Source organism: Merops nubicus, unplaced genomic scaffold (genome assembly GCF_000691845.1).
Source record: "Merops nubicus isolate BGI_N331 unplaced genomic scaffold, ASM69184v1 scaffold12162, whole genome shotgun sequence".
Taxonomy (NCBI): Eukaryota; Metazoa; Chordata; class Aves; order Coraciiformes; family Meropidae; genus Merops; species Merops nubicus.
Window position 1 is genome coordinate 47,054 of NW_008591660.1, and position 23,707 is coordinate 70,760.

Genomic DNA, 23,707 nt, shown 5'->3' on the forward strand with positions numbered 1-23,707 from the left:
TGGAATCCTGAAGTGCTTACCTTAAAAATTTGTCCGTTTTGACCTTGTCAGGCACCTTTCTTATTTTAAAGATTTTTAGAGTTGTTGAGGATGTCCAGTGTGCAAAGAAAACTTAAAAACTAGGAAGCATAGTTACAGCTAGTTAGTTTTTTAATTTCTGGCAGCTTCTGGTAAAATTTTCTTAGACAAACTGTGCTTACTTTTCCAATTAGACATATTTACTTGCATGATGGAGAAGATGAAAAAATTATTTTCTTTTGATCCGATATAATTTTATTTTAGGGGAACTAATTCCATTTTTACTGGTTATATTCTGATCATGGTCAAGCATAAGGCTGTGATTACTGTTTAAAGAGACTAGTTTCAGTCTATGGTTGTGTCATATCAAATACATTGCTTTTCAACTCTTGTTATTGCTAGATGGGCTGCTCTAAATTAGATGGTCTAATTCTGGAAAATTTGAATATGTGCAGGTGGACTTTTGTGTCAGCAAAGCCACACTTATTTAATTGGAGCTCCATATGTCTGCAAAAATTGATTCCATATGGTTGAATAGCACATTTTGGAAATGTTTCCTTATTTTGACTATTGCCAGGGGAAAGTAGAATAAGCTTATTTTTTGAGCTCCTCCTTAACTAAGTGACAGTGCACCTGTACACAAACCTTCTTTCAATTTTTAAAACAGTAGTTGAATATGCAGGATCTTCTTGTCCCATGTTAATAGATTTAAGGTAGCTTAAACCTGCTGCTAACAAAGCCTTAACTGTGTTGGTATCTGTACTCCTAAAAGCAAGTGACAAAATACATCTAACTGATGCAATCCCACCTTCTACTAGGTTGAATTTACATGGGCTGTCTCACAGAAAACTGTTTTATAAAGGTTATCTAAAAATAACTTGTATGTAGAACTGGTCAAATAACACCCAGTCTCTTTGTAGGGGAAAAAAAGCTTTGAGTTTGCTTGTGGTTAAGCAAATCGATGGGAAACAATCCTGTAAGAAGGAGGAGATCTAAATGTTTAAATTGCTGATAATCTGAGGCTATAAGAGTCATTATAATTGAGAGATGAACTTACAAGGAGTACTGTAAATTGATTTTTTCTTCGTTTTTTATTCTACACAGGTACCTAAGGATAAAACTGGCCTGAAGGGAAAATTTGGGGGAAACTGGGGAGCTTGACTGTTCTTCGACCTGAGTAAGTGGATTCTTATCTGGAAATCAGCTTTACAAAATGTTGAAACTGCTGAATATTTTTCAGCATCTCTGTGCCTGATTACACTCTGTAACTTGACACAATACCTTGGCTTTTGAGTTGAAAAAGACTTGAAGTACTAGGGCTAGCTAAAGGGACTGTTGTATAAAGCCTCCAGTGCTTTGCAGTAGGGTTGCTTTTTATTGCTGTCCTTAAAGATGCCATAAAATTAAACACAGATTATATGCAGGATTTCTTGGTGGTTTGGTGTTTTGCCTTTTCAGTTGTTTATCTTGAGACTAATTTCTGAGTTTGAACTACCTCCCTGTTTCATAAACCCAATCTTCTTGGTTTGTGATCATAATAAGACAGTGAGGTTGAGCAGGACTGAAGTCCTAAGAAGAGGCAAGGTTATGTATTAGGCCTTTATAGGATGAAGGCTGAGAAGATGACCCCGTGGTGGCCTAGTATGGTTGTCTTGGAAAGGGCAAATGTACATTGCATGTTGTTGGAGGCATAACCTATTGATTCACTTGGATTTGGTTCCATTAAAATAGTTGGATTATTTCTTCATCAGCCTTGATGGGCCATGTGGCAGATGTTCCTAGGCTTTTGAAGGTCCTCAGTCCCAAACTCAGCCTACACAGGTTTCTGAAAAAGCAGGAAGGTGATTTTTCCTTTATCCACGTCACCTCCTTTCCTGGCAGTCCCAGCATTATTCTGGTTACAATAAATAGCTTTACATGTCAAAAAGATACTTCATTGTATTACTTAACGTATTTATTTATTCATACATATTCATGTATGAAATGTATGTAATATTAATGAGCAGATAAGTATAGTATAGCACAAATTTTTTTGTACTGGTAACATGCTTTTAATAATGGTCGAGTTAACTGAGCTTTCTGAAACAATTGGCAGAGCTGGAGCCTTTCTTCTTGCTGGCATTTAGTATGCTAAAGGTATTAAGTTTAGTTTTGGAAGGCTTCAGTAAGTTGGATATCCTTAACTGCTATCTACATTAAATATTACCAACACTACTTACCAGCTGAGCGTCTCTGTGTAACCTGGTGTAAACTTGTTATCAGTCCATTTTATTCCAGATCTGTGCTGTGGTTTAATTATATTCTTGTACTGAATGCATGAACTTATAAATTGATACATCATGTCACAAAGTAAAAAACTGAAGTTTATTTTGCCACAGAATTTACTGTGTTTATCTTTTTGTGGTAGAGTAGTAGACAAAAAAGTCATTGCTTTTGATATTAAAGAAAATTAAATATATAACTTAAATATGCCAGGCTTTGTGAGCTATACACACGTCGGACTTCTAATTCATTCAGAAACGCATCATGGCAGCATTTAACATTATAATTCTTTGATTTGTAAGTTAGGTAATGGATCACAAATAATGTCTGAGACTGCACTGTAACGAGCTGGTTGCTCTCTTGTGCGTTCGTGGTTCTCACTGAAGTTCTGGTTCCTGCAGGTACTGTGCCTTGCCACACCTGGGCACGCTCATAGTGCATGGCTTTAGGAACTGGGCCTGTGGACTAACAAACAGTTGTAAGGTTTATAAAGGAAGAGAGTTTCAGTATTCTTAAATGATAATGGCATGTTTTGAAATCAAAATTGGCTCAACAACTCTGTTTTAAATCCAGCAGAGACCTCTGAGAGGTATTTTTGCCTTGTTTCTTTCAACGTCTACACTAACACGTGGCAAATGTTTTTATGTATGTCCTGTGTTATCAGTCCTACTCTGCGAATTTTAGTCTATTGCTCTTGACAGTGATGAAAGGCAGGTATTTCCTGGCCTTTTGTATTTTGGGTGCTACGGCAGCTTAGCTGTTCATTTTGGGAATATTTTCTTCTGCAGTCTTGTTCTCATTTCCTCATTTAGAAGACAGCACTAGAAATTCCAGGTGCAATTGCAGGCTTCATGGAATTACAGTTTAAATTTTGTGCTGGTGTACATGAGGAGTTTGCCCATACAAAAGAATGGTGGGCATTTTGCTGGGCTGGAGAGCTTTTAGGTGTAATAACTTCTGCCTTGACAAAGATACCCTGTCAGTGTTACATTACCTTTTGCTTGAAAATTGTCCTTAATTCTTGTTGTTTGAGGAAGGCTGAAGTCAATAACAACTGAACTAAGAGATGGGGCTAATCTTGAGTAAATTGTGTATTCTATTCCTTTATAAATACAGGATTGATCTGTGCTCTAACTAAATTAGAGCAACTGTTTTTATCCAGTTTATTATTTGCCAGTTGTTGTACTTAGGGCATAACCTACAGATTTTCTCACTCCAACTTTGAATGCCCTGGGGCAACATTTCCTCAGTTAAGCATGGAAAGGAGCTGGCCTCGGTTTTGGGAGCATCCTTCACGTAGCAGTTCGTGTGCCTGGTGTTCTGGGAAGATCAATGGGTTTGTGCAAATCTTCATCTGGGTAAATCTTCATCAAGGTAAAACGTGTCCATGATGGAAGCTCTCGTGGACTGCATTATGTTCATTTTCAGGCCTTGGTAGGTAATAGTGTGTGCCATACTGAGGGGATGAAGTGAAGCCAGCTGGTACTGTTGCTACAGCCTGTTGATACTGTAGGATGAAGCTCTTCCACTTCTTTTAGCAGTCAATTTCAGGGAGATTGGTATTATTTTTGTAAACCCTAGCGCTGGTTTTCTGACAGTTCCTAAAGATATCATACACTCTGCTATTGATAGGCCAGAAGTCTCTTGGGATTTAGAACTCTACAGTGTCTCTCTCAGAGATCAGTTAAGTTGCTAATTAAAGTTGTAGCAACTTAACATCTGAAAGCCTTAAAAGGTTGATGTTTGGTGTGACAGTTCTAGGAGGTTTTTAATCTTATGAGAATTTTTTGTTTGAGGATTTTTGTGGTTTTATATTTTTGAGAAGGGTTCTTTGTTGTTTAGAAAGTGCGGTTTGAGTAATGGAAAACTCTAGTAGCTGAAATTGAAATAAAAAGGAACCAAACAAAGCTATTTAAATTATTATATTTGTTAAAATAACTTGCTCTCAGACAGCAAGCAGAATTGTATTTGCAACTTTCTGTCTTTGAAAGACAACTTTGATCAGACATAAAATGATGATGAAATTACATTTCCTTGTTTTGCTTGAAGCCAAGTGTCGCAGCCTTTCATTGGTGTATGGAAGGTTGTGTATCACTGAATTTGAAAGGTACCAAAGTCCTGTGGTTGGCCTCAGTATTAAAATATATAGACACTTACGCTTTATGAGGCTGTAAACCAGATAATTCATCACTGGTGAGGATGTGGGGGTAGACATGGACTTTTAAAGAACAGTATGTCACATTTACAAATTCCTTTGGAGGGGGAGTGTTTGTTTTTAGGGATTCCTGGAGAGTGGAAGCCTGTTATGGTGGCATTGTCTGTGCAATAAATCATGTGCTTTGCCTAGGTTGGGTGTTTTTTGTTTGGGTTTTTTTGAAGATCTAAGACCATTTGAACATTCTGTCATAAAAAATTACTAGTATCCTCTTTGTAAACACAGAAGAGAGGGGGAAGGGATTTTATTTTTGGGGTTTTTTTTGAGTATGATATTCTCACTGTCTGTGTAAATAAATGATAGCGTGTCACACAATTCCTCTGAACAGCAAGGTATTGTATTGCTGGTGCCTGCCCAAGTAACATAGAGTGAGAGGGAAGGAGGGGATGGCCAGGGGGATATGTATGGGAGGTTGGCATTGTGGTATGAATGCATCGATGCTGTGGCTTTATCAGGGGGGATGCTCATTACAGGGTGCTTCATCATCTATTCGCTGCTCTTCAATATTTAGAAAGCATCTTTAGTGACCCTTTTTGCAAACCAGCTCATGCAGTAACTGGCAAAACAGAAGCAATTAGTGGTGTAATCTCAAAGGGAATCTCAAGCTTCACTTTAAGTGCAATGATTAAATCCACTAAAATGATAACCATTGCTTGCTGCCAAGAACTCCTGTAATTGGTCACTAATGTGTTTTGTTGTAGCAGTTGATAACTACTGGATTTTGTGGCTGTAATTAGTAGTGCATACACGTTTGGTCAGTAAAATTGAAAATCCTAATAACTGAGGCTAGAGGGGGTGGGAAGAGCACAGAGCTGGAGAACTGAAATAGTGCTCTGTTGACAGTACCTAACTAGAGCTGTATGCTTCAATAAAACAAGTGTCCTACTGTGCTGGAATACAAATGGGCTGTCTGTGGCAGGATATAGCAAAGACGTTTGGCAGAGAGGGATTTGAAAGCTTCTGGCATAATGTAATTGAATTGGCCATTTCTTTAAAGATACAGCAAATTGTTTGTCGTGGCATTCATCATCATAAGGAAGGTCAGACAGCTTGCCAAACATATGATATTCATAACAAAAAGTAAAATGGTGACGCTTACATTTAAACACAAATCATATTATCGTATTTGTAAAAGCTGTGGAAATGAATGGGAGTATTTTTGGTGGTGCTGAGGCATTAGTAATCTAAGGAAGACTGTAATTCAAGTGAGGGAAAGCATGTCGTCAGGGAAAAGACCCCCAAGGGAATTCAGCTAGTGAGCAACATGCGATCCCTCTGACTTGAGAGGACAGATAATAGGTGTTCTGGCAGCAGTATTGCTGACTCTTTTCAGATCACTTAAGGAAGATAAGTTCGTATGATCCTCTTTTTTTTTTTTCCCTTTTAGGAAGACAAAGGGGAAAAATAACAAAGAGGAAGGACTTCAAAAGTCTAAAAAGAGACAAAATCTAAACTGAAGCATTGCTGGGTTTTGTTAGGCAGTTGCGCTGTGACAGAAGGAGATGATGCAACAACCTGTAGCAGATCTGAAGTGTTGTGTGAAGTGCTCAGTATTGGCACACTGGGAAACCCCTCTCGAGCCAGGTCCAGAACACTGAACAGAAATTGCACGCTGACAGGGGCTTTGGGCCAGACGCTGATGCCTCTGCAAATGAGTAGCTGTTAGCTTTTAGGTTCTAACACATTCAGGAGACTGGCATTTTGATTTCTTGCACCACTGCACCACTGATAGGGTTGGAAATGGGAATCAAAATAATTAGATTGGATATATAGATCCCGGCAAACCAGCCAAGAAAGCGGCTGGGCTGGTGAGGGATGCTCTGAATTCTAAAATGTGCCAGGGCTTTTTTTATCAGAGGGCGAGGACGGAAGGAGTAAACTAGAGTGCAGATGCTCGCCATTTATATTCAAAGCATGTAATAAAATAATTGAATATATGCTTCCTCCTATTAAAGCCTGTTGAAATCAGTAATAAAGTACATTACCATTATATTAAAAAGGGAGCACAAATTTTCAGGTAATATATCTTAGTTACAGTATGCACAGTGTACAGATAGGCAGACTGGGAAGTGGTCTTTTAAATTATCTGAGGCATTCCTCCTTGCTGATACAGTACTGTTCCCATCATTGCATTTTCTGTTATTTTGTCCAGCAGTAGCTTTGCAGTATTCCCTCTTTCATTTTTTTTCGCAGGCTACCGGTTGTTGCCCTCCAAAAAGCCTTTTCTACAAGTCACCAAATATTTTCCATTTTAAAAAAAAGCCAAAATCTTCTAATTTTCTCCTTCTTGAGTTTTCATATCTGCTGTCTTCCTCTTTCTGCTATGCAGATTTATAAACTATTACCCCACTTCATCTTTGCCTCACTCTGCCATTTTTTAGCCGTACAAATTTCTCTCTCAGTCTTTACTCAAGTAAAATCTTCAAGGTTTTTCTTTTTCGAGTCTCTGGTTTATTTAACCAGGAGATTCAGTAGTGCAGTTCCTCCTAAATTTATTTAGGTTGTGTTTTTTCTGTTATCATGATTTCTGATGTTTTTCTGTTTTAAAATCCTACTGTGTAGCTTGCCTGCACATAACTCCTACTTCATGTGAGGTTCAATGAACTTTGTTGTTTCCTTGTTACTAATGTGGGCTTTTTTACCAAACTTGTTACAGCTTTCATTTTCCCAAGTAATATCTCTTAGTTACTTTGTATTTCTATACTTCCTTTTAATTGCATTAAATCCCAGGTCTGCCTTGTCTGCAGTTTCCATCTACCCAGTGTTAATAAGCATCAGTCCACAATAGCTTAGTGGTGGGTGTGCACACCCACCCGTGTTGAGGAGAGCAGTGGATGCAGTTATCTGCAGCTGAACAGGTCCAGGTCTCTGCTGGCACTGTATAACAACATGCTTGTTGGCCCGCTTTCACAGAAGCCTGTCCTGTGTGTGAAACACTGGCTGAATTTGTGAGTAAATCCAGAAGTTACTGGCTCCAGTTGTAGTCGCTAGAGAAAGCTCTGTTCAGCTGTTCTGACTGTCCTTGTTCTGAAGCAGCAGTTTTCTCCTGTTGCCTTACTCTAGATCTCCAAGTGATTTTTAGATGTTACTTTTTCTTGAGCTCTTCAGCTCATTATTTCACTACTCTATTGTACAGACAGTGATGAGGAATAGCAAAGTGTTGTCTTTTTGTTTTTAATCTGTGCAAGTCCATAATATCTAAAGCTCCTTCAAAAGTTGTTATGTATCTTGAGACGTGCTGTGGCCATACTGTACAGCTTCCACATAAGTCTGCCATTCAGTGACATGATGTTTTGATGTAGGATTGCAAGGGTAACAAAAAGTGTACTTACTATCTGTATGATATTTAAGTAGTATGGAAGTGCAGTGGAGGTACAGTGGGGAGGAGCAGTACTCATAGCTGAAGCTCAAAGTGTTTGGATGTACTGGGGAGAGAGTCTGGGAGTTCTGGAGGAGCTCACCTTTATGGTAGGAAACTGGTAATGTCCAATCCTTTTTGTCAAATAGAGACTGAAACTGGGAGCTGGTCAATCTTGTAATAAGTGTATGAAGATCTATGATATTAGCAGGCTGTTTTGTTTGGAAGTTACGGAAATAACAAGATGCATTGGAAATAAGCTGAAGGTAGAAGAATTCAAACAGGAAACAGATTTTGTTATTCCCCTAATATTCATAGCTATTTCAAAGCTGGAAAATTGTCAAAACTGAGATAAGGAATTGTCCATTAGCTGAAATTCGTACATCCTGTTCAGATGAATTTCTAAAATAGAAATTCTCTTCCACTGTAATGCAAGAACTGTATGTTTGGTTTTCAAAACTTGTGTTATTGAGGAAACCTAGTTAGGTAATGTCCTGGTCTCTTTTTGTCTTCATGCTTACGAAGGTCTTCTGTTAAGGTTAGGGCTTTCATACAAACGGTATATAGCTGGGATGATGGTCATATGTTTCTGGAAGGTAGCTGCAACACAGAGCAGAATCTGAAGTAATAGGTCAGTAATTTGGCCTGCTCCAAAAGTTACCCAACGTCTTCTGCCAGGTGCTGCTGTTAAGTTAGATAAAACATACAGCCCCCTCAGGAGCGCAGTAAGGGTTGACTGATGTTCAGAGTTTACTTGAGTGCTTGTCAGTGATGCTTTATGTAGAGTATTTTTGGAAGAAAATGTTACTTTGGTTTTAATTGTTTTTTTCCTGACCTTTTTCTACAGTGAAATTGGCCGGCAGTATCACAGCCAGTATAAACGCAACATTTTATTTATGGCAATAATTCTATAGAAGAACAAATGGAGTTTGGGAGAAAAGAAGAAAAGAAAGAGCCTTAGCTTTTTTAGATGAATAACTTGCTGAATGTGAATGAATACAAATGCCACTGTCTTGAAGAAAGAGATCAAATGAAACACCTTGTGCAGGTCCCGTAATGTCTGTCTGAGAGCACTGCGGCACTTGATGCCCCATGTTTTGGCCACTGCCATTCAGTCAACAGCATGGCAGCGTATTTTACACGGGCTGTGAAAACAAGGCAGTGTGGTACACAGGTAGTATTTTCTCTACCTGTTATTAAATATTTCCCATTCCAACATATAAATAACCTTCTGTGATAGGAATTCTAGGCAATGGAAGCACTTTACATGTTTCCGCACCACAGCATAGCTTTTGTTTTCTTTAGGAGACCTGCAGATGGCTTTAATCTTCTGTTTTAAGTTATTAAAATCACATGATATAAACAGCAGGATATGCCAAAGAGCTAACTTGACTGTGCTGTAACTCAGAACAAACTGAGCTGTTTCTTCCTTGTCAGGAAGACTTTTCTGTGCTTGCTGTTACCTTATCCTTGGTTATTGGAACTGTGTTTATGTCCTTCTGCAGTAATCTTCAGAACTAAATATGTTCAATTAATATCTCCCCCCTTGCAACTTTTCACTACCAATGCACACTGTATGGGATGATGTCTTTTGCTGTACAGCTAATCAGCTCAGCTCTTCATTATTCCATGTTGACTTGGCTTTTGAAGGCCATCTGAAAATAGCTAAAAGAATACTAAAATTCTTTTGTTTTTTTTCAGTGTAGGTGAGTGGCCTCCTCGTATATAGTATACAGTCAGGGAAGTTATTAGATTCTTTCTAAACAGGTGGAGAAGTTTCTATTTCCACACAGACTCAGCTGTAAAGAGATACATATAGTTAAAGTAAGTATCATGGCTGTGTAGGATTCAATTTTAACAAAGAATGTGGAAAAATGTTTTTGTATTTTTGAAACAAAGCTCATTATTTTTATGTGAACATAGGGGAACATGTTTTTGAAACTTGCTTTGTTACTGCAGCAAATTTTTTAGACTTTCAAAGCATTAGTTCTTAAATTAATAATACCCTTATGCTACCCATCTATTGTTTGGAAAAATTAGGCTTGTTTAGGAAACAATAAGTGACAGCACTGGTATCTTAGCTCCCTACCTTGGGAAGTGCTTCCCTTAATTTTCCTTGTCTGTGCCCCTCTGCAGGAACGAAAGCAATACAAAAATGCAGATGTTGAAAGGCATGAAAATGTGTTTAAAGTGTTTTCCTTCTCTCTTGGAACAGTGGTTGCTGACAGCAGAAGGCTTGCTTGCTTGTTAAAACTGGATTTGAATCATCGGTGTAATGGTGGTAGGCAGTTGTAGGGTGGAGGAGTGCCAGGAGGCCCGTAGTGGCCCTTGCCCGCGCTGGCCTGCCCCGGGTGGCAGGTGGTGGTTTGAAGCACCTGTTGCAGTGGTGGACCAAGAACGGGCACAAGTACAGTGCCAAGTGCCTGCTACAACTTGGGCTTCTTAAGTCTGTGCTTCGTGTTGGTTCCTTACACCACATCTAACTGGGCCCAAGTTCACTGCCTCTCACCATTTTCCTGGACTAGGATTTAAAAAAATCTGTCTTTTGGGGCTTGGTTTATTGGATTTTATGGTTGTAAAAATACTGCAAAGTTTTCACAAGCTAGCTGTGAGTAAATTAGGGGATGATGCCTGCTCTGAAGCTGCATCAAAGTCAGCATCATCCTGGCTTATTCTGTTTTTCCACAGCTGTTTTAAGGCAGTCCAGTACCCAGTTGCTTTCTTGCTATAGTTATTATCCATTGGCTTTGCAGTAACCCAATCTGTGGAAGACAGGGACCTCTCTATGCACCTTAAAACCATTCACAGAAATGGCTGTAATTCTGCTGATGCAAAATGCAGCTGCCCGTTTAAATCTCTCCTTCTTACAGAGGGTGCTGGTTGTATCTTTGCTGGTACTGGCTTCCATTTCATTTCTGGTGTGGTTTTTACACTTCCCGTGAGCAGCTTGGTTCCTGATTTCCTCAGGGCATGCTTTGCATGATATAATGGTAACCAATATCAGCTGAGCTGCTAAAGATACCCATCCCCTAATTTAAATCAGTGCCAGCCCGAGATGGGAGAGCCCAAAGCAGGATTGTGCATGGGAGAGGGCTCTGGTTTTGGAAATTATTATAACATAGTAAGAACTTTCTGATCTTCAGGGCATGTGGTTATTCTTGTCCTGGGTGGCAAAGTGGAATCAAAGTAGTTGTGAAGGGGTGATCAAGGAGGTATTTTAGTTTAATGGTTTAATGATGTTTAGTGCATTACTGTTCTCTTCATCAGTGCTATGAATGCAATCAGACATATTTTAAAATAAATCTACATAAATAACTGGCTTATAATAATGCAACATTGGTTTATATCTTTTCATATCATTTGCTTACATCTACTCCATTTAACACTCTCTCTATTGTATGTATGTATGTATCCATCTCTCTGTATATATCTGGAGTTTATATATGTAATGTTTATTTTATGGAGACATAAGCAGTTCTGCAGCTGGACTGCATTGTTTATAGATATTATTTAATTGTTGGCAAATATTTGGAAGGCACAGGACCACCATAGTTTCATGCGACTAGTGTAGCAAACTTGAATGTACCCAAGAGAAGGTGGAAAGTGTTGCCTGAGCATGAGAGGGCACCTCGAGCTGCCCTGCTTGTGTGTTCAGCTTGCAGACTGCAGTCTGTGCTCCTGCACATGTACCCGCTGGAAGAACAGTGGGTTATGTGGAAGATTTTTCTGGAAGTTACTGATGTGTTTGAAAAAACACATGAGGATTGATGTAGTTGTTTTCTGGTCCTTAGAGTCCTGGTAGAACAGTGTACGGTCAGGTAGGCTTCAGGTCACCCACATGATGGTGGTTTGCACAGCTCCACTGGTAGCTTGTTCTGCTCTCAAAGATGTTTCCGGAAGTGCAACTCAAGTTTTCTCTCCTGTACACTGTGTCTATTATTTACTGTTATATCTTTGCTGATTAATTTAATTACTTGCCCTCTTTCTGTCATATTTGTAGACAGTTTTTTTGCCATGTCTCTTAAGACATGGTCAGGAGACATTCCCTTAAATAGCCCAGATGGTTGTTTTATATAGAGCTTTCTTTGTGTTTTTCCTGTTTTTTCTTATAGATGTCTATAAAAGAATGTAAGTCTAACCTAGGATCTTGAAGGTTTTTACAGCCTTACTACTTGCATTCTAGTTCAGCTTGGTGCACTGTGGTATTGCATATACTCTTAATCATACTGTTAGCCAGTATCAACTTTAAACATATTCCATGTCCCCTGGGTGTCTACCTACCATCTGTTACTTTATCCCATTAGATTTCAACCACATCTCCTGTTTTCTCTGCAGCATACTGTGCTGAAAAAACCCTCATATATTTTCCCTTATTGATCTCCCAGTTTAGTCTTAATTACACAGCTAATCAGGTTACAGTGACTTTTTCTATCTCTCACCTGGCCGTGCTTTCCAGTGTGACCCAAAGCATGTCCCGGGAGCCAGTGCTCTCCATTTCTGCACACGGCCATTCGTGTGCGTGCAGGATGAGTACACAAGATTCATCTAAACGCTGTTTTCCGTTCCTTTCACTTTGCATGGTGGCCATAAGCACTGATGTGGGGCCTGATTCCTCACAGCTTCAGCAACCTCTCGGCCTCAGTTCCTGCTGTGGGGCAAGGGCGTCCGAGTGGTCACAGCTGACCTGAGCCAGTGCACCCGCAGTGGCTCCCGAAGGGCCCTCCCTGCCCTTCTCCCGGGCCCGTGCTGCTGCTCCCTGGGTGCTGTCGCCTCTCTCGCTGTGCCACCCCTCAGTGCCCAAAAATGGTTTTATTTGGAAGGTGAGCTTCCAATCAGATCAACAGCCTGACCCAGCCCCTCTCCCCAACACATGGCAACAGTAGGGTCTTAAATAAGCTTTAGGTGGCTATTAGGACACACCATCGAGCCACTGCTGAAACGCTCTACTCTGCAGTGCACCTTTCAGAGCAAACCATTGCCAGCTCTGGTGTGCCTCGGAGGGGCTATAAATCGCCATCCTGGGCCGTGCAGAAGTGGATGGCTCTGCTGTTTGTGTGGCAAGGTGAGGTAGGCACATGTGCAGAATCACCTCAGCGGGTGTCTGCAGCCGTCCTGCTGCTGCTTGAGCATCACTGCCCAAATGAAAACATAGGGAAATGCTCCCCAGGCAGAGAGAGTGGCTTTCTGTTTTCCTCAAAACCTGTGAGAAATTTAATATTCTAGGAAGATGTGTGAAAATTATTTACAAACACTGGTGGCCTTATCATCTGATAAGTTTATTGACTGATGTCAATAAACATTCTCATGATGTTGCTGAGAAATACCTCAACAGGCTGGAGCTCAGAACTGGTGAGTTTCAAACAACAGAGAGAGCATCTTTACTGTGAACCTGACATGAATGACATCCGTGCATTGGGGACCAATGTTCTGTAGGGCTGGAAGAGCTTCATCCATTCACTTCTCATTTTTTGTATTGCTGGACAAAAGCTTGCCTCATAAACCTGCTTGTTTCCATGGCTAATGAGCTCAGCCAGTCCTTGGTTTCTGGCCATGTACTACAGGAAGCAAACCTTATGGAATATTACTGTGAAATATTTAGGTTCATTTATAAATACAAAGATTCATGTGTACAAATTTGCTTCAGTCTTAATTGATTTAGAATACTAGGTTAGACAGCACAGCTGAGCCAGCATAGCTCTTGCTGCCGCTGAGAGGGGTGGTTCGGCCTTCGCTGTTGTCTTCCCTCCCTTCTGGCCATATGGTGCTTGTCTGACTCCTCACTCTGCTGCTGAACTCCTTCCTTCCTGGAGGAGATCATGCCATTTTAGCTGTATTCATGGTAAGGAACAGGCGTGAGAAGCTGTGCCACTTCCCTTCTGGAAGCAGTGTTGCAGCACAAGGGTTGCAGGTCTAGTGAGAAAACCTCCAGTGCCAAGACTTCTGAGCTAGATCAGTGTAGGTTAGTTTCTACTTGCTGTTTGGTTTAAAAAAAGGAGTAGTCTGGTTTTACATATAGCTTCTATGATATATTTTTAGATGTTACCACCTGCATATGATATAATAGTCCCGTGGCAAAAAAAAAGGCATTTCTAGCACAGATGGCATGATTGAAAGAGCTGTGGTTTTGCATACTTTGAATTTTAGCAGAGTGAGGAGACTTTCTACTCTTAAATTTACACTATCCTACGTTTCAAAATAAAAGATAATAAAAAATGCCTTCATGCATGTATATTTGGTAGAAAAAGACAACTTATTACTTTACCCAGTAAAACTCAGTGCTCACAGATTGAAGGTGTTCTTCACCAGCTAATCACATAGAACGTGGCTGTGTTTCACTGTTTTTTTTTGACTGATGAGGACATCATGTGTTTGAAGTACAAGCGCTCTACACGTGTTTCTTTGGAGTTAGCTGCAAGCGTCACCTCCAGTGTACTGCCATCCTTTACAGCAGCCCCATTACAAAGTGTGCTGTCAAGGAACGTAGTAATTTTGGGGACCAGTTACAGAGTTCACAGCATTAGAAACAATGGGTTTGGTACCATCTTGATTTAACAACGGCCTTAACAACCATGTGTGAAAGTGCAGGTGCAAAGGCTGCAGGGCAAACTTAATGCTTATGCTCAAAAGCTGGAGCAGGCACTAGGATGAGAAGTGTCCTTGTTAGTGCTGCCTGCGTTCAGCTGCTGCCCTGTGCCCAGCATGCAAGCAGTGGTGGGTGGTGGCAGGAGCTGCCCAGAGTCTGGGTGTGTGGTGGGAGGGGAGGGTTCAGAGGAGGACGCTGCCTCTGGCTGCTGGAAGCAAGGGAGGGGAGATGTGTTAGGTTTTGAGAGCTCAGGTATGCTTTTCTCATCTTTGGAGTCTCCACAGCCCTAATAGCCTTTTTCCTTTGTGTCATCTCCTTGGCTCCTTTGCTGTTTTCTGTAGACAAAGACAGCTTGCTGGGTGTAGTGCTAAAAACACAGTATTGAAAGCAGTCCTGGTTTTGGGGTTCCTGGCTGTTGCTACTGCATGACAGAATCTCTTAAACAAGTACCTTAGGTAGCAGGATTGCACTGTTCTGTCTTGGAGACCAGCTACTGGGAAGAGATGTCTGAGTTGTGTGTAATAAATGAAACATGCCTTTGCACCAGCAGAGCCAAGCCAGGTGGGTCTGCCAGACCCTCTGTGGGTTGAACTGAGCCTGAGGCATGGAGACTTTGGTGGCGTCAGGGAATCACCTTCCGTCTGTGCAGCCTCCGGGTGGGGAAGGAGCCCAGCGCAGTGCGATCATACCAGCCAGGCAAATTTGGCCATGTGTGTTCCCCACCAGTTGGCCTTCCTTCAGGCCTGGGTGGGTGAGCTGGCTGGGGGCTGACTGGAGCTCAGCTTCATGTTGAAACAAAGAGCCATGGCTGGCTGGGCAGCACACATGGAGGAATGGGGGTTTCAGCAGCTAAATTTTAGTAGTCTCTGCTAATGAAACAATTATGAGAATTTTTTTCCCCCAGCAGCTTTGAGCATAGCTAAATGTGAATACATTTTGCACAGGACTGAAAAGGCACCTCCCTGTGCCCAAGGCTTCTTGCTGCCAAACTCCAAAACACTGCTGCAGAATAGGGTGTTTACAAAAACGAGCAGAAAGAGGGTTCTAATAGAAAACAGAAGTAACCATAAGCACAGGTGTGCTGGCTTCTCGCTTTACAGGTGAGGACAGACCTTTATACTCTCACGTGACTGGCGATGTTGAATATCCATATTTGTACCCTGTAAAGAGATGGGTTGCTTGGTGGGTTTGACATAGTCTGATCCCCGTATAAGTCATGTGAGAGGTGTTACTTACAGCCACGTTCCACGAAAACAACATCGTGTGTGTGTGCATACTGGTGCCCATACACGCGTGTGCTGACTTCACCTTAAAATCACTTTCTTCCCATCTGCACCGCTGGGTTTGGAGGCATTTTTCACACCGTGCACAAGGCAGTATCCTCGACCCACAGGCTGTGCAGCAGCAGCAAAGTGTTTTCTAAGAGCAGCAGTTAATTTTTGGCAGTGCAGCAGCATTATTTTGCAGGTCTGTGGGGTTTTGTAGGGGTGACCGGTGGGATCAGCAGCCGGGGCCAGACAGGTGCCCAGCACAAGTACTGATGTGTTTGCATCCATCCCGACCCCCCAGCCCCCCTGTGCCCTGACTCATACCAGGCAAGCACAGAAATGGCTGCGGTTGTACCTGCTTGTGGGTGATGGGTTGTTTTTCTCCTCTGATCACTGCGGGCACGGAAGAGTACAGCAGCTTATCAAGCACTTCAATCTGGTTTGCTGACTATAACAGCTTATGAGAAAATGGCTGCCTTGTTTTCCAGAGCTGTCCCAGGGATGACCATGCACGAGAAAATGGGAATCTGGGCATGAGAAATCTCTCAGCAGTTTCCCAGGCCATTTAGCATGTATAAATACACTATGAAGGATCCTTGTTCTTTGCAGGTAGCTGCCTGACTTCAGTCCTTGCAGATTGGCCATTCAGTGCTGTCATTCTGGCTGGTTTGCTTCAAGGGTAGTTCTTTCTGAGGGAGGTGGGGAAGGAGCCATTCCAAACTCTCAGCAGTGCTCCTTGGGAACCCTTCCGAGATTGGGATGTGGACGCGTGTCTCGCACTCTCTCTCTCTCTCTCCGCCTGTTTGCCTAGCATTGCATTATAAGCAGATACTATGTGATGTCAAAATAGAAATGGGTCTAACTGTTACAGTGAAGAATCACTAGACCAAGAAGGTTTTAATATTAATGCAGAAATGATCTGCACAAAACAATTGCCTCTGAACAACCCGCTACGAAAATCTCTGCTGTTGAAGTGCATTGCCTCATTATTAAGCAGGGTAATAAGAACAATATTTACCAAATTTTGCTAACTTTTTGCAGCAGTTTATTTCCTTCTTCAAATGATCTTGATGCTTCAGTGCATTAATTCTTTCATTATCCTGTTGAAAATGCAGAAGTTGGATGAGGAATTCTAAACTCCAGGAGAGCAAGAAAGTAACTTGTTTGGAGTATCATAGGAAGTCTTTCATGAAGAATGATTAGGTCCTTTGGCACTTGGACCTTTGACATAAATGACTGTCTCATAAACGCTGGTAGATTTAGCTGTGGTGGTTTAAGATGTGACAGTTATCTGTTACACTCGTCTGCTGGGCTTAATCCTTCGTTCATCCCTTCATTCACCACCGTCAGAACCCCTTCTGCTGGTAGGTTGTGCCTGGGGGCTGTCTGGTCTTAAACTACCAGAGCTCTTAACAGCCAGGCACATAATGATCTGCATCTGCTGATAGGAATACGGGAGAAGTGAAAAAGAAAAGGTGTGGGGGGAAAGAAACACCACACCCAAACAGAGCTAGGTGTGTTGCTTTTAACGGTGGGCTTCCCTACCAGCTTACAAGTGGTGTTTCATAAGTGTTGGTTTTGGGTAACTACTAGCAATTATCAGTATTGTGGCACATAGGTCCATTGGTTTCTGAGGGGTCATTTCTTCGCTCGAATAGACTTTTTTACCTTCTTCCCTGTCATCTCTTTAACACAATAGTGCAGTAAGCCTTTTCTACAGGACCAATGTTGCTTTTGGGCAGGGTCCCAACCTATGCAATCCAAATCAGTTGAAGACACAGAAGGCAGTGTACTCCTTTAATTTTGTAATGAGAAATTAGAGAGAGAGAGAGAGAGAGAGAGAGAGAGAAGTTTTGGCTCCCTTTTTCTCAGTTAAACATAGCACTGTGAAATCTATACTACATACCTCTGATTCTGTGGATGCTATACTGCACATCGTTTGGAAGCATGAGAGTGTCCATGTAGCTGATTCCCTCTTCCAGAGGTTAGCTGTGCTGCTTCAGTGTCCCTGCAAGCCCAAGGAACATGCTTCGCAGAGATCACTGGCAGCTGTACCAGCATCAAATGGAAGATGCGGTCTTCTGAATCCAGCCCTCACTGTGTTTCCTTTGTATCTTCCAGAGCTGTCCAGATAACCTCTTTTTTTCTATTGAGGAAAAAAAGGCTTTTTCAAGGAACTCCACATTCAAGTTGTACGTGTGTCAAGGGAATAGGAGGGATACTATTTGTAGGACATATTATGGTTTGCTTCACGTCTATTCTGCTATTGTCACTTCTTTTTTTAACATCTGGAGCAGAGGAGTCTGAAAATGGAACTGGGAAGAAAACTGCAGGTTTTGTTTTGAAAAGCCCTTTGGAAAGAATACCTGTTTCGTACTGCTGTGCCGGCATGGAGCTGGCAGAGCTGCTCCTTCCCTCTGAGCAAGGCTCCACTGCAATGCTTTTTGGAGCAGGCTTGATACCCAGCTGCCTGCTTTCATTACATCCCTTGTTTTGGATGGGTCCCACAAGGGCTGTGCAACATGAATTGGGGCAGAGTGGGGCAGTCTAATCAGGTGACTCGTAAGAGGTATCCACTTTAAAACAAAGAACAAATTATTGCATTGAAAATGCTGAGCAATGTTTGTTTATTGGCTGTAACAGCCCTGCACTATGTGGGGTCCTGTACAGGAGCCCAAGTTAGCCTGGTTAGCAAAACAGTGCAGCTTCTTCAGGGCAGTGCTTTACCTTTACGTAGCACTGAGTCTTGCAGCACTCCCAAGTGGTATGTATGTCTCCTTTGCAGCATGGCTTGGAGACAAACGCATTGTTTGGTTGTATTTTTCATCTACCAGAATACATCCATCCCGTATCTCTGATTTTATTTTAAAATTGTAACTTTTGGGGACAAGGATTGCCTTGTTTTGTCATCTGAATTTTTCTAGAATTTAATGTAATCTTGCCTATAAGACTCATAGTTAGGATTCCTATGCAACGATTTAATACAAATAACAGTACATTGTTATTGATCAAGGCTTCCTGTCTCCTTTTATATCTTGAAAATGGCTAACCAAATTGGACACTTCTGAGCTTTTTTATGGACATTCACCAGTTTGTAATGCTGAAGAGAAGAATAAATAATGCAGATGAGGCTAGAAATTTTTGTTTATCTTTTAAAAAACTGTTGCAGTGAAGTGGTTTGAGCATTAGGCCCATGTAACCCAATTCCAAATATTTGAAAAATAAAAAACTGACAAGATAATGTTATTGATATTCTGTCTTGCCAAATAAATATTTCAGTAGATTAATCGTGTGGAGTGGCTTTGGAGAGATCTTTGCTGGCATTTTTGTTGCACAATGTGAATGCCAGGCTGCTGATGTTAGGTCCCAAACCTGACCTATTGTAAAATGTTGACAATTTTGCATTCTCTGTGCTCTAAAAATGGAGCAGTTTTCAGTCTTTTATTCTCATGTAACTTCTCCCTTTCCACACAATGAAACCTAGAAAACAGCTGCTTGCTTTTCTGGGCTGACATGCATGCTGCTTTATTTTTCAGTTTCATCAATAATAGGCTTTTCCCAGATTGTCATGATGCTCCGCTGACATAATGATGCTGCTCCTTATTCACACCAAAAATCTAGTGAAGTCTCTCTCCAGATTCCACAGTCTTTACAGTGGGATTATGGAAATTAATATGATGATTCCAATTAATAGTTTTAATTTCTCAGCACTTTATTGTAATTTTCCTTGAAATAGAATATATGTTTACAATACTACTTCAGGACATATTCTGTCTCCCTGCCTGAGATACACCCCCACTGGCTTCTGTGCTAGCTGGTCTTTGAAGTGATGGTACACTGTGCGTGTTCTGGCTTCTAGACATGGCAGGGAAAAGAAAAATAAAGCTCTCCTCAGGACTTTGAAACCCTCTACAAGAGCATGGTATCTTCAGTAATATGGAAAGTCAGGATGCTTTGTGTGCCCACCTGAATACAAAACAAACACAATCAAATTGTGTGGTTTTGTTGAGGAATCTGCTTACCAGCACGGTGCTGGTCCCCTCGTAGGGAAGGAAATTCCACTCTCCTCTCTCCTGCCTTGGGCACCGCTTCTGCAAGATTTACATGAGGGAGTCTGAAGTGTGCTCGGAGGACCAAAAGTCACAAGCTTGTTGACAGCTCCCAACACACAATCAAACATATTTTCTCACTAAGATTGTCAGTTCCATAGCGAAGCTCATGTGTGCACAGGGCTGCGTGAGGCCCAAGCAGTCTGCAGATGGATCTTCTTTTGTTTCAAGCAGTGGCTCTAGATTGAGAACCCCAGAGTCAGAGTGTGCTTTCAAGTTTGAACTCTACTTTCTTTAAACTGATGGCAAAAAACCCAACAGAATTATGAAGCATAAGTGTGGTGTGTTTTGGTTTTCTCTGTTTTTTGGTTGTGGGCTTTTCAGTTGCTCTTTATGTTGTGTGCCAGTGTGTTGTGTTCATCAGTCTAGCTTTTGAGACCAACAGTGCATCCTCAGCATTAAGTTGCTGCCTGGATTTGCAGTTCAGTTTGGTGGCCCCTGAAGATGTGGCTGCCCTTTTTGGCTTTGTCTGTGCCACAGGGCTCTGCTGACCAGGAGTGGACAGGAGAAAGGGGAAAGGGCCCTCCTCAGGGCCAGAAAAAAAATCATAGAATCATAGAATGTATTGGATTGGAAGGGACCTCCAAAGATCATCTAGTTTAACCCCCCTGTGGAGTCTCCTTCACTGGAGACATTCAAAACCTGCCTGGACGCCTTCCTGTGTGATGTACTCTAGGTGATCCTGCTCTGGCAGGGGGGTTGGACTAGATGATCTTTCGAGGTCCCTTCCAACCCTTATGATTCTGTGATTCCATGATTCTAAGATCTCCAACTAGGTCAGGCTGCTCAGAGTCTCATCAAGCCTGACCTTGAATGTCTCCAGGGATGAGGACTCCACCAACTCTGGGCAACCTATTCCAATGATCTACCACCCTCATATTAAAGAACTTTTTCCTAACATCTAACCTAAATCTACCCTTTTTTAGCTTAAAACCATTAACTGTTGCCCTGTCACTACAAAATGCAGGCAGAGGTCCTATCTGCCAAACTGTGGGTGCTTTTACCATTGTACTTGCTGACATTTTGGGATGACGGTGGGCCCTTGATGGCAAAGAAGGACTTTACTTGTGTGCATTTCCACTAGGCCAGAAGAGGCTTTCTGATAGAGACGTGTCCTCAGATCTGAAGGTCAGACATACTTTAGAGAAGTCTGTCCACCAGAGTTTAAAGTGAAGTGGGTACATTACCCATTCTTGCCTGTTTCCCCAGTGAAGCACCGTCTGGCTGTCATTGCTTTGGTGGAAGCTACTTTGCACTGCTGGTTTCAGTCCAAGGCTCAAGGTTGTTAACACCTTTTGGCCCACACAAGCACTGTGCTGTTAGCAGCAGGTAGCTCATTTGTGTGGTTGTGGTTTCAGACAGGGTTAGGCTTTATTGTATTGTTTGTGTACAAGTACAGAAAGTTTTATTTCAAAAGGCAGCATAAATCTACTCTAGGTAAAAAGAGGCCACTTTAACCGTAGCATAGCTACTCAGATTACTTTATTGGTGCATACACTTGGGAGAGGGTTTTTTTGTTTGTTTGTTGGTACTTCTGAACCTATGAGGAAATAAATCTGAGTTGTATTTTTTCTGGAGCATAGTGTTTTAAACTGAAGACACATGAGCAAGTTACTGAGGGCTAGCAAGTTATTTCAGGGTGAGGAAAGAGTGCTGAATTGATTTGCACTACTTATGTACCATGAGCTCAGAATGTCTGCACAGATACACCTCTCTATTCATAGAAGGAGCAAGCTATAGGATGACTACTGAACCTGTTACTAAGCCCTCAAATGCAACAGCTCTGTCTTGGGACCCAGCTTCGGGAGTCATACTGCAGTCAGTGTTAACCACAACTGTACCCACACACGAAAGGTAAAGAATAGACAATGTCTCAGCTGGACAGGAAACAGAATAAAATATTTTATCATCGATATTCTGAGGAAACATATCTACCTGGCTTTCTGATAGACCCAGCAGTTAAAATGTTGTTTTTATCACTAAATTTAACAGATCTGATTTGGACATAGCAGAACACAGAATGTGTGGAGCTTAATAATGTTGTCACTAGAATCAGTCTTCACATTAAGGTTCACAGAGTTGGTGAAAACCTGGAATAGCTTAACCTGTATGTGTTTGATTCCCTCCAGACATACTTTGTTGGAACTAAGTGTAGCTCCAGCCAACCCACCCCAGGCTGAATTGTTCACCCCCTCATTCACATCTGCCCATGCTCAGCTGCTCACCCACTGACACGGTTTCCCATGAAGCCCAAAGACAGGGGCACATGTTATAAAAACACGGAAAATTTGAAATTCCTGACTTTTGACAGCCATGACAAATAAGCAGCCATATCCATTGCCAGACCATGGAGCTATCTAGTATCCTTTCATTATGTAATTTCTTATAGTAATTTTTTTAAAAAAATCAATCTTCTTTTCTCTTGTTATTTATTATTCATAGTGTAAGAGTTCACTACTTGGCTTTTGTTTGCATTGGTATCTTGGATATTTTAACACAGTCACTGTGCTTGGTTTACTTCCTTGCTGCAGATGTTTTTAGGCTTTTTTTCACTGTGTGTTTTCCAGTTTTATCATCTGGAAATATTATTGGAGATATTATATACCTTTTCTTCATCCAAATAGATGGTGCATCTGTTGACCTTCCGGGCATATTGCTGGGGCCATCTGGTTTTCAAGGGAGACGGGGGTTGGGGAGGAATGGGGAAGGATTGAAGGGCAAAGACGATATTAGGTTATTTATTTATGATTTGATTAAGGTTTTGTTTTGTCAAAGGATGAGACTGATTGTTACTTCATTAGTGTGTTTGACCTTTTGTAGTCTTTTTTTTTTTTTTTTTTTAATTGCTGCTGTTGTTTTGAAGTGTTGCTGGGCTGGAGGAAGCTCTGCGTTCTTGTACTTGTGTGTATCAAAATAAACAAAACAATGTGTCCCCAAACTGCTGTGAACTGTTGATCACTGCTGCTGTTGTAGTCTCTTAGTATCAGCATTAAATGACATTGTTTTGAAAACTGTTCCTGCACTGCATTTACCTCCCAGTTGGAGGAAGTGTGTGTGGCCAGTGAGGAATTAACAGGACAAAGTAGCAACCCCATTTGTACCTGGGAAATTTCTCCTATCTAGAACACATTTGTGTTCTGGAAAAATAGTTACCCCCTGGTTTTTCACAAAGAAACTGATAAGTCTTTTTTTTAGTGGATTTTTAGCACATGTATATGAGGTCCCACATCACTTCTGCTCTTACCTTCCCAGAATAAAGCAACCTGACATGCAGGTGTGGGTCTTGCTGGAGGCAGAGAGGGGGAAAAAGGGGATGTGATCAGCTCTTGGTGTTCCCCGTTTCCAGTGTGGCCGCAGTGATTGCTGCTGAGTGGGTTTCATGCATAGTTTAACATTAAACCCTTCACTTTCTTTTCCTTTTCTCTTTTCTATAGTGCCATTAAGACACCATTAGTTGGCAATGTAGGTTATAAATTTTAATTTTTTTATTTTGTCAATGTATGTCCTATATCTTGAAATGCACTGCAGTGCTTAAAAAGCTTTGATTTTCCAATGCTAAAAGCTGTTATAGTTTTATCCAGAGTCTTATACATGAACTGTAAATATAACACACACATTTTTAGAAGGAGAAAGAATTCTTTTAAGTACATTTACAGGCTAAAGTATTTATTTCAAGTGAAAACAAGAAACAGCTTTGTTCTAAGAGAAAAGTTGAAACTCACATGTTAGAAATAATCTTCTCTAAACAAAGAGCTAATTTAAATTAAGGAAGAACTTTTCACATCAAATTATTGTCTTCGTATGTATAAATTCTGAGCGATCTATTTAAAACACAGAATAACTATCTCTGTAGGAGGAGGGGGATGTGTGTCTGTATGAGGGTAATTGTAGGGA

At 41.2% G+C, this 23,707-nt stretch overlaps 1 protein-coding gene across 1 annotated transcript in view; it reads left to right on the top strand.

Annotated features, from left to right (window-relative positions):
- Positions 1-1,120: 1,120 nt before the first annotated feature.
- Positions 1,121-23,707, top strand: part of LOC103782570 (F-box-like/WD repeat-containing protein TBL1X) — a gene marked incomplete at its 3' end in the record, with an annotated part of 105,318 nt that continues 82,731 nt past the window's right edge. The window contains exon 1 of the mRNA XM_008950341.1: positions 1,121-1,195. The remainder of the gene's footprint in view (positions 1,196-23,707) is intronic.